Source organism: Diabrotica undecimpunctata, chromosome 7, assembly GCF_040954645.1.
Source record: "Diabrotica undecimpunctata isolate CICGRU chromosome 7, icDiaUnde3, whole genome shotgun sequence".
Lineage (NCBI taxonomy): Eukaryota > Metazoa > Arthropoda > Insecta > Coleoptera > Chrysomelidae > Diabrotica > Diabrotica undecimpunctata.
Window position 1 is genome coordinate 121,645,468 of NC_092809.1, and position 12,037 is coordinate 121,657,504.

Genomic DNA, 12,037 nt, shown 5'->3' on the forward strand with positions numbered 1-12,037 from the left:
TTTTATTGTATTGTTTTAGGAGATATTTTCGATGGTTTTAATTATTCCTACAGGTACCTATCTTGCGTACAATAAGTGGATAGCGTCCTTTAATTTGACCCGGTCAAATGCCTTCTTAAGGTCCACGAAACATAAATATCCCGGTTTGTTGTATTCTCATGATTTCTCTTGCACTTACCTTATTATAAAATATAGTGTCGGTGCATGATCTTCCTGATCTAAAACCTTGGTGTTCTTCTGCTAGTGTTATAATTTTATTCAGTTTATTTGTTATTACTTTGGTTGTTAATTTTAATGTTGTGTTTAATAAATTAATTCCTCTGTAATTTTCCAGATCCGATCTGTCTCCCTTTTTGAAGGGTTATACCAGGTTCAAAAGGAAATACTCGTCAAGCAGTTGATCCTTTAGAGTGTTGAAAATGTTTTATTAATAATAATATTCTCGAAACCATTGTACAGAATACAAACATATTTATTTCTAAACTAAGAAATAATTATGCAGATCCGAATAAAGCCAGACCTACAGATACTATAGAAATAAAGGCGTTGGTCTATTATACCTAGCTGGAGTTTTCAAAGCAAGCCGCTGAAATTGCAAAGAATTTTGGGCTACTGATGGAACAGGCGAAGAGGTATTTCGAGCTACTATGACTCATAGGCGATTTGTATTCTTGCTACGTTGCTTGCGTTTTGATGACGTAAATACTAGAAAAGAAAGAAGAACCATAGACAAACTTGCACCAATAAAAAACGTTTTTGACCAATTTAATCAGTAATACAAACTTAATTACGTTCCTGGATCTTACTTAACATTAGACGGGATGCTTTTTGCATTTCGTGGACGTTGCGGATTTCGCATGTACATCCCGAATAAGTCAGCCAAATATTTCCCTTAGTGAACGCCAAATGTTTTTACACGGTAAATATGGAAGTATACGTTGGAGCTCAGCTTCCAGGATCATATCGCGTTAGTACTATAACCACCGATTTAGTGGAAAGAATATGTGAGGCTGTATTTGGATCGTCTAGAAATATAACCATAGATAATTGGTTTATAAGTTAGTGCAAGACAGTACTTGTTTATGTTTACATTTTCCAAATCTATTACTTTGGTGTGGTACATCCCAAAGAAAAAAAAGTCGTGACGCTGTTATCATCTTTTCACTATGATGACTCGATTGATGAAGATTCTGGAGATGCCTGTGAGCTCAATATTATTACTTTTTATAACATTACAAAATCAAGCGGTAACTTAATCGTCGATCAGAAATGTGCGGCTTATAACGTAGACAAAAACGTAGATACCTGAAGATGGCCAATGGTCACTTTTTTATAATTTACTCAACATTGCAGGCATAAACTCTCACGTCATATATAAATGTAATGCAAATAAAAACGATTTAATTTCGGAACGAAGATTGTTTCTGAAATCAATTGGCTTAACCTTGTCGAGAACATGCTAACCAGAGCAAGAGACCCCCATTTACAAAACGATATCAGAAATATCGCCCAAAAATTAAACGGAATGCATGCACATCCAGCGCCTCCGCGTCCAAATACACAAGGTCGTTGCGCCTATTGTCCAAATCGTAAAACACGATATTTTTGTGTCAAATGCCAAAAATGGCTATGCTTAGAGCATGTTAAACCGATTTGCGAAGACTGCAATGAAAATTGAAATTAGGAGAATTTTGTAAGGGAAGTACATTTGTTCTAACTTTTTTTTTGCATTTTCCTAAAGATGTTGTTTATTTTATCATTGGTTTTAAAATGGCTAAGAGTATCAAAAATGAAATAAAAAATATTGTGCATTATATCAAATAGTTTTATTTTATTCTTTTCTAATTCAACACAGACCCCACCCAACTGTTCATGTAATTTGCATGTACCTGATTACTCAAGGGTTAAGTTGTTTTAACTCAAACTGTAATATTTATGAACAATGCAGTTTTTACAACACTAAATAAAAAAACCTGAGAGGTTGGTGGGTCATGTAAAGAAAAAAATAATAATACATATTTATCTGAATTAAGGATAATTATTTGTCCTAAAAGATTGGTAAAAATAAATCACCTTTTCAAACTTTAAAGTATAAAATATATGAAAAATACTAACTAGCCAAACCTATAAGTTAACGGCCGTCGACCTGTGCTCTTTCATATAAAATACAGTTTTAGTTTTTTTCTAGTTTAATAGTTTATCACAAATTGACAAAACCGAACGCTACAGATTAAAATGATGGAAGCGTTTGGTGTTGGATTGCCAGTATATTGGTGAGTAGACCGAAAGTGATTAACTTTAGTGTGGCAGTTCCGATTAATTATCTTAATTTATATCAGTTACCGAAGACGGGGCATCATCGGTTAGGAAACTTTGATAATTAGTTATTCAATTTACAATACATCCGCCCAAACTTCAGGGATGTACCGAAATCAACCCATATAAGAATTATATACCGAAACATTAATTTTGGTTTACCTGTCAATATTTTAGATACATGTTCAAAGCGACTGTATTTACTATATCAGGGGTATGTCGACAATATTTAGAAATTGACATTTTGCAACATTTTCATTTGGAGACAGCCTATTGTCTAAAGAACCAGTTTTGTAATTAAATTTAGTTTAGACCAGAGTTATTTTGATTCAAAAAATTTGTTTGAAAACAAACTTGTTTACGTCCACATAAACTTAGTATCAAACATAGCTACACGCACGCCAGCCAATAGGAGCACTTCATTCGAACCAAAACTGTTATGGCCGCTTATATCATTTCTATGTTGTTACGTCGTCAGTTTTTCTCATTTTAAATAAGAATTCCTGTGATTTGAAGTGAAACCTATAATTGTTTATCAAGATGGATGTTTTTCCTATGTCTGTAGATAAAAACCAGTCACGAAAACGGATTGCACAGCCACAAAACTGGAAGGCTAACAAGGCCGTACCGTATTTAGATACATGTGAATCTAGTGATGAACAGAACTTCTAAGAATCGAGAATTTTTTCGAATAACTAGAACTGCGAACCATATTCTGCGAACCAAAAAATTAATAAAACTGTTTTAAATTAATCAATTCCTGATTTGTTTATTGTTTAATACGTTCGCGACGAGGGTAGTTTTATGTATCCATCCCTAAAAGTGTAACATTTTTTTTATATTGTTTTCGCTATATTTGTTTATTTTAATAATTGTAATTGTAAATAAATGTTATTCCTATATAAACATATTGTGTTTTTTTAAGTTTTGGGTGTTTTTGAGTATGACCCACCGATGGGTCACAACGTCCCTGAGTTAAAATTTTTCCTCACAGTTGTTGTGATACACGGGTGGTCACGGAATTATAGGTCCGTATTCGGTAAATACATAAGATTATTTTATTTCAGATAATCGTTAAATAACAGATTGGAGTAGCAAACCTGTGAGAATGAGTTCCAGATCACGTAGAATAATGGCTCTTGGCCAGAAGAAAGCACATCGAAAAATTGTTCAAGAAGCAACATCGCTGGAAGATCTAAGTTCGCCTGAAGCATCCTCGGAAAATCACAGTCCGACTGCTGCATCTATGGAAAATTTAAGTCCGTCTCCAGCATCCCCGAGAAATCTACCCACCTGCAACATCCACAGACAATTTAAGTCCAACTGCAGCATCACCGGACAATCCACGTCCCTCTATTTCTTAACTACAAGGAAGATTTGAACATCTATCATCCTCAGAATCCGACCCGTTTGAGGAATCTGAAGAATCCTATAGGCCTTCGGATGATCAGGATGTGATGAAAAATGATCTTTCTGATAATAACAGTTCTGACGATTACTCTAGTGACAACAGTTTGACAAGCGATGCAGGCGTATAAGAAACAGTAAATCCTGTCAAATGGGGACCATTTACAGACTTACCTCTAAATTTTCAGTTCTTCAGACAATCCGGTTTGAAAGTTAACAATTTAGATTTATCTTAACCTTACGCTATCTACAAACAATTTATTACTAATCCAATCATTGACATCATAGTAGAGGTAACTAACAGATACGCATATTAGATCATTCAATCGAAGCCACTGCGATCACGGTTTCTGTTGAAAATTTGGACAAACAGAGACTAACAGAGCAGAAATGAAAAAATTTTCAGCCATCTTGCTAATAATGGGGATTAATCAGCTACCAAAAATGCGCCTCTATTGGTCAAATAATGAAATGTACGCTAGTAAGCGAACACATTCGACCATTTATTGAAATGCTTGTATTTTTGTAATAATAACGATCCACTAGAGGCAGGTTGGTGTTCCGTCAATACTTACCAGCAAAAACACACAAATACGGAGTGAAACTCTATAAAATATGTACGACTGAAGGTTATACATACGATTTGCTTATTTATGTAGGAAAAAATGATGCCACTATAGCAACAAACACGCAGGGGCATACATATAATATATGTAATATATGCATGGAGTTAATGCAGGATCTTAAACATTCGGGAAGAATTTTGTTTATAGATAAATTCTATATAAGTTTGAAACTATGCGAGGACCTCTTAACCGAAGGAACATATACCTGTGACACTTTACGGAGTAATAGGAAGGGGAATCCTAAAGATCGCGCTAAAAATCTGAAAAAGGGACATATTTACGGCGAGCAGAACGAAAATGGCCAATATGAAAATAAAAAATAAGCGGCCAGTACTAATCATAAATACTTTACCACATCACACTGATCAACAGATTCCAAGTGGACGTAAAAACCGACAAGGTGAATAAGTACTAAAACCCCCCGCTATCATTGATTACAATCAGGCCAAACGAGGAGTTGACATTTCAGATCAGATGTCTTCTTATTACACATGCCTCCGAAAAACTCTGAAGTGGTATAAGGTTTTTTTTATATTATTCTCTGAACATGATTTGTTAATGCATGGGTGATACATAGCTCTCACAACCAAGCTAAAAATAAACACATGCTATGATTTAGAAAAAACTTATACAAGGATTACTATCCGATACAGAAGAAAATGCCACTGAAGAAATAAGAGTAGTGCATGATGTTCCGTGTAATAGGAGTCCAAGAAAACGAAGTAGAAGTAGCCATAGGCTAGGGAAATATGAAGGAAATGCGAGAAAAAGCAGAAAACGATGTTCTAATTGCAACATAACCCTTAAAGATGAGAAAGGTAGGAAAGTGGCATCGGCAAAAGCAAGTAAGATACTTACATTTTGCGAAGACTGCAATGTACAGCCGGCAGTATGTATTCCGTGTTTTAAGAAAATCCACGAATAGGCTAAGTAATCTGAATCGATACTGTTAGTAGAATTATTTGTTATTTTTTGAGATTTGTTACCACAGGCACGGTAAGATGTAATATTAAAATGTGTTTTATTGCTTAAACATTATGTTATCTACTACCTTCATTTAAAAATAAATTATGTTTTGCAATATAAATTTAAGTTTAGTCACTAGTATTTTTCCCTTTACTTATATCATTGTTTTTGGAGAGAAAAACAAGATGTCCTAATGTTTAAGTTCAGTTTTTAAATCGTTTTGATACTTAAAATATACTTTTTTAGGCTTCAAGTGTTTTTAGTGCTTACACAATTCCTGCATTAGACCGTGACCCACGGGTGGGCCAGCACGGCTCTTGGCAAAAAACGGTGTGACCCACCGGTGGGTTACATTGTCACGAAGGTGTTAAATTCGTTAATTGTTCTCACACTCACTGAAATATGTTAGGGTGAATCGGTCATTTTGATAATCTTGAGAATAAGCACGTTTTGTTGAATGGGGAATCGTATTAAAAATAAAAATATTAGTATCAATTATGCAGTCGTATTGCCGTTTGTTTTTGTATACCAAATATTCATTACATGAGTTTATTACATATATTATTTGACCTCCAAAAATATCTGTTTATAAAACTAGCTTATCCGCTTATATTGGTAATCGGCAAACGCATTTAAAAAAAAAACAGCTGACATCCGAGTACCCAGACCGAATACCTTAATAATTATAATAGCGACTGCTTCCTCAGCCAGTATTCGAATACTTTGGTTTAAGTGCTGGATATATCTCGAGGACTTTAAGGAATCGAATACACGTGGATTCTTGTTATTTGAGAACCACATCACTAGTATAATCTATGACTATGACTAATATCGATGGGTGTTTGGAAGAGCTCTTTTAGATTGCGACTTTGATATCGCGGGGCTAGAAACAATTTTGTATTATTTATACTTTTATTTTAGGTATTTTGCACAAAGTTTACCAACAGTACCACGTTGTGATCATAAAACCAAAGTTTTTGAATACAATAAAGTGACGGGTAAAATATTACCACAATTTCACACGGCTTTTTATAAGAGTCCTGTCAAAGACCAAGATGCAATCATATTGAAATGCTGTCAATCATTACCAATTAAGAGAAAACGACCAAGGAACTTGACATTGGATCCTGCGACTAAAGATCAGACTCCATTAAAACCAACCAAGCAGTGTACCATAAAATATCATATAAAAGTCGATAAATAATCTATAAGTATTTGCCAGAAGGAGTTTTTAGCAGCGCTTTGCTTAAAAAAAGGACGTGTCCTAAATTTAATTCAAAAGTCTTTCGTAAGTGGAGTGCTTCCAGGAGAAAAAGGGGAGGAGACCGTAAAGCCAACTTATTCAAGGATAAAAAGGCATCAGTACATGCATTTATTCGCAAACTTTAGTGTTTAGAACCAAATTATTGTCGAAGCCAAAGTTCAATCCGTAAACATTTGCCAAGTGATCTAAATATCCAAAAACTGTACAAACTATACAAAAATGAATGTTCAGCACCGGCAAAAGATGTACTTAAAAACATGGTAATAAAGTATTGCTACCAACTAAAGTAACTAAAGAAGTATTTTATCAAATCAAAGAACCTATTGCTGATGCTCTTATCGAAACTACCACTTCCGACAACGTAAAAAATATCTCTGCCAGAGTCAACGAACTTGAATCAATTCTATGTATAAGTTTAACTGAAAATAAGAATGTAACATTTAGATTTATTGTTATCAACAGTAAAACAACTTCCAAACGCACCAACCAAAAATAAGAAACGGTTATGCCCTGGATCTGAAATACTAATATCACAACAAGCTATTGATGTTTTAAAACAGAAATTTCAACAAAAAGGAAAAGGTACTAAAATTCATAAGATAACTAAGGCAAAGCCCAAAAAAAGAAATAAACGAGAGTCATTCTCATTTAACAGCAGCGAAGAGGATGAGTCAATGTCCCCAATATTCATGGATTCTGATAACACCGACAAGTTTCTGGATACACTTTTGGAATCAGAACCAGAGGTAGAAATAGCTCCAAATGATGACGATGAAGACAAAGAGAATTTGAATTCAACAAAAAGTGTAAATGTATATGTCGGATGTTGGGTATTGGTAAAATATTGCCCAAAAAAAAAATAAACAAGCATTATGTGGGAATTGTATCAGAAAATATGAATGATGAGTGGATAGTTAAATTTACACGACCTCAAGGAAACAAATTTGTATGGCCAGTAAATCCTGATATTGATACGGTACTACAACAGGATATTATAAAACTACTACCAGATCCTATCGTCGACAGACGTGGAATGTACGAATTTCCAATTACCTTTAATGGCTTTAACATTCAACATTAACTGAAACAAAACTTTTAGTGTTTGTTTAATTTTATTATATTTTTGTTTCCTTTACATTGTTTTCGAAAAGTTTAAATTCATTTGTATTTTTTCAACAAAATAAATTCTAAAAAAAACACAAGTTAAGAGCTTGAATTACATTTTTATACAATAACCCCAGACTATCAAATATAATATTTACTACAAAAATGTAAACTTTCTTCACATTTGCCCTGGTCCCTGGGGTAAATGTGATATATTGATATGATTTTAAAAAACATCATGCAACATTAACAACACTAAAGATTATTTATGTTTTTTCTACACAATGAATACAAAACTGTTCAAAAAGTATATGACTTTTTTGATAAATTTTTGAAACGTTTCTTTACAGTGTTATATTAAATGAAAGTTGAACCAATCAAAAAGTATATCACATTTACCCCACTTTACCTTACACATTTTTTCCCCAAAAATAAAACTTCTACTCACGAGTAAAATTTCTAACCTTTGCATTTATTTTTCATTATCAAACAAGAGAAGGTAGTACACTTTCAAATAAAACATTTATTTTTACAAAATTACTTTAATTCAAAAATATTCATTAATTCCTTTGCTAAATGATTTATCTTCCATATCTTTTACAAAATATTGAGTTTTATTAAAATTCATCTAAAATTCGGTAATTTTATTAGGGCTTTTCTAAAAATTCAATCTAATGTTAAGAGTTCTTGCCGTAGTGTGACGTCACTTGCGCAGAAGGTGTTGGCTTCAATAATTCGGTACAAGGCGTGTGTATAAGTTTTAATGGTCTAAGGACTAAGTAACTGCGAACGACAAGATTCCGGAGTAGCAGTCCCTATCAGTACAGAACTTGGTCATCGCGGACGCTCATTTTTACACTGCGGATGCGAAGTAATCGCCGGTCTACGTCCAGTACTCGTACCGCGAACGAAACTAATACCATTAACCTAATTCAAACTTAAATTTTCATCATTTTTGGAAAATTCTTTTATGGTTAAAAGAATCTTTGCAGATCGGTTAATATTCATTTTGGTATTCAAAAAAATATATTGAATACAATAATTGCTTTCACAATAAGACACGTTTTTACAGCGTCGAAATTATTCCCTAACTACTACTTAATCTTATAACATTTAAGATTAAGAATTATATAATCTTATACCAGCTGTGTCGTTTTGCAGAAAGGAACCAAACCGCTTAGATCGCGTCTGCAGGCAACTTTCCGACTAAACTGATGTGTTGGTTTGATGGATCTTTTTTAGAGTAAACTATATGAGCAGTACTATAATAGAGTCAAGTCAATAGAGTAAAGTATATAACCTAATTTAAGAGTCCACACACAAACCCCATTGATGAGTTCGTAAAAAAATATTTAATATACGAAAATAAACAAGGAAGTCTGTCATTTTTATAACACATAAGCAGAATAAGTCAAACAAAAATTATTTACTTATTAAGTATTTTAATAATAAACAAAGGCTAAAAATATACATATTGTTTGAAATTTAAATTTATCACGTATCACAGATTTCATTTGCTTATATTTTCACGTTTATGCTTATCTCAGAATTTGTTTTTGGTCATTAACTTACATATATGTATTATTTAGAAATATTTTAAGGGATCATATATACGGTATGTTGCCACAAAAATGTTGACTATATCTAAAATGCTTCGAAGTTACAAAAAATAAAAAAAAATGTAAAATAATTAATAAAACATTTTGCTAAATTTCTTCTTTGGTGTAAATAAAAATATTTCTACCAAGAAAAGATTCATTGAGTTACACATTAACCTATATTTAACCGTAACTCTAATAATGAGAAAATATTTTCAAAAACGTAGTTTAGGCAATAAATTAGGGAAATTAAAAAAAAAGGAAAAGAATTGGATTATTGCAGTTGTCGCGCGCATCTTGGGCTTCGCTTTTTTGTTTTGTAGGAATGCGTAGGAGCTGTCACTGCTTGTTTATATGTTGTGCCAGGAAATAGTGAACGACATAGCTGAACTAAAAGAAAGCGTGAAAAACTAGAAAAAACAATCCAAAATGCTATTAAAGTCAGAGCTCCAAACTAGAAGAAGCCACAACATAAAAAGGGAGGTTCAAAGACATCAGAAATGAACTAAAAAATCTAATTCAGGAAAAAAAAAACAGGAAAAGAATTAGAGCCAACAGAACAAAAACCCTACAAGACAAAAGAATTGCCAACGAACTAAATAGGAAAGTCAAGAAACAACTACAAGCTTATAGAAACTAAATCTGAGACAACTACATCCAAGAGCTAAACCCTAACAAATCGGCGTTCTGGAAGCTCTTAAAAATGTTGCAAAAGTACAAAAAAACAATTTTACCCCTCCATGGAGAAAATGAAATCGTATACACTAAAGAAGAAAAAGCGGAAGTGCTAAAAGACACGCTGGACTTGGCATGTAGGAAGAACTACATCCCTACGAAGATCTAGATTTCACAGAAGAAGTAGAAAGAATGAAAAGAAGTCTAAGAAGAACAAAGGGCCGAATAGGTATTATGCATACCTCCCCGGAAGAAACAAAATAATTAATCAAGAGTGCTAAAGAACCTGCCAACAAAAGTGATAGTATATATCACCAATGTTATTATTAATATCCTAAAATTAACATATTTTCTAGATAGATTCAAAGGGGCTCATGTTATGTTAAAAAACCAGGGGATAACGGAACATTTCCACAAAATTACAGGCCTATAAGCCTATTATCATCACTAAGCAAAATTGCAAAAAATTAATCCTAACCAGGCTAAAAGAGGAATCCATATCAATAGGAACAATACCTGCAGCACAGACTGAATTCAGAACAGAACATTCATATGAACTAGAAGTACTGCGAATAACTGAATGCATTAGAAAGGGCTTCAATGAAAAAACGTATACAACAGCTGCCTTTCTAGATGTCAGTAAATCCTTTGACAGAGTATGGCATGAAGACTTGCTGTATAAAATGAACAATCATGGATACAGTGAGGTGATTATTTGTCTTCTTGCATGGGTCCTAGCTAACAGGTGGTTATGAGTCCAGATAGGCTCAACCCTGTCCGGGGTCAGAATTATGAAGGCTGGGGTGTCGCAGGGAGGGGTGCTGTTGCCTTATTTGTACACCATATACACAGCGGACACTCCAACCGATCCCAGATCGTAACCGAGTTTATACGCAGACGACACTGCAATAGCAGCATGTAGTAGAGATCCCGACTCAGCTAAAAGTCACCTATATCGAGTACAATCCTGGTGCATAAGATGAAAAGTAGCAATAAACCCGGAAAACATAGGTCGTCATGTACCAGCACAGAAAAGGCAGACCAAATAGAGATCTAATATTACTTAACACTCAAATAGAATGCGACAGCCAAGCTAAATACCTAGGCATAACGATTGACAAAATGTTGACGTTTACAATACATGTAAACCAAACGGTCTACAAAGCCAAGTCATCAAGGAATCAACTCTGTGCGCTAATAGGTTAGAAAAGTAAGCTGGGATTCTAAACAAAGATCAGAGTTGCAAACAGCCTGCCAATATTAGTGTATGCCTCTGCAGCATGGAAACATACCTGCAAAACTTTATAATCAGAGAAGCGCTGGGAATATCAAAATACGTACCGTTGGGGTATGTATATAGAGACCCAAACCGAAAGAAGATCTTACGAACAATGGACGAGAGAGCATACGAGATCTTCAACAACCTTAGAAACCATCCCAACAGGATATTAAGAGAGTGTGATGAAAACCTAAGGACGGTGCACAGACGGCCCAAACAACAACTATCAGGATATAGAGTGGAATAGTAGGATCTAAGAAAACTGATATATACATGCAACAATCAATACAGGCGGTGAAAGAAGACCCCAAAAAACCTTCGGTTCAATAAACACAGGGTGTTTAATGGCAATATACACCTGGGAATGCACACCCCACCTCACGCACACATTTTAGCATTTAAGTAAATATATAGACGGGGTGTGTGAGCATGCACACCCCATAATTAAGGTAAAAAAAACTTTGAGTCATCGCACTAAATTCTCTGTACAAGTGCAAAACCGATGCTTCCACTTAAACTAAAATGAATGCATAGTGTGTGCAAAGTGTAATGTGCCATGCGGTTCATATGTATGGAATAAATTCATTTTTAGCGGTATTATATACTATGTGAAAAAAACCTAAAGCAGGTTGATTTTTATTCTTAAATTTACAGTATGACAATATTATACCCCTCCAGCATCCCCTTTAAATTACAAACACCCCCTCGAAAATTTTAAATAACAAAGGGGGTCGTATGGCACCTTGTTAGAAAGAGATTTTAGTCCTCTATTTAGCAATATAAAAAATTTTAAGTTTGGTGC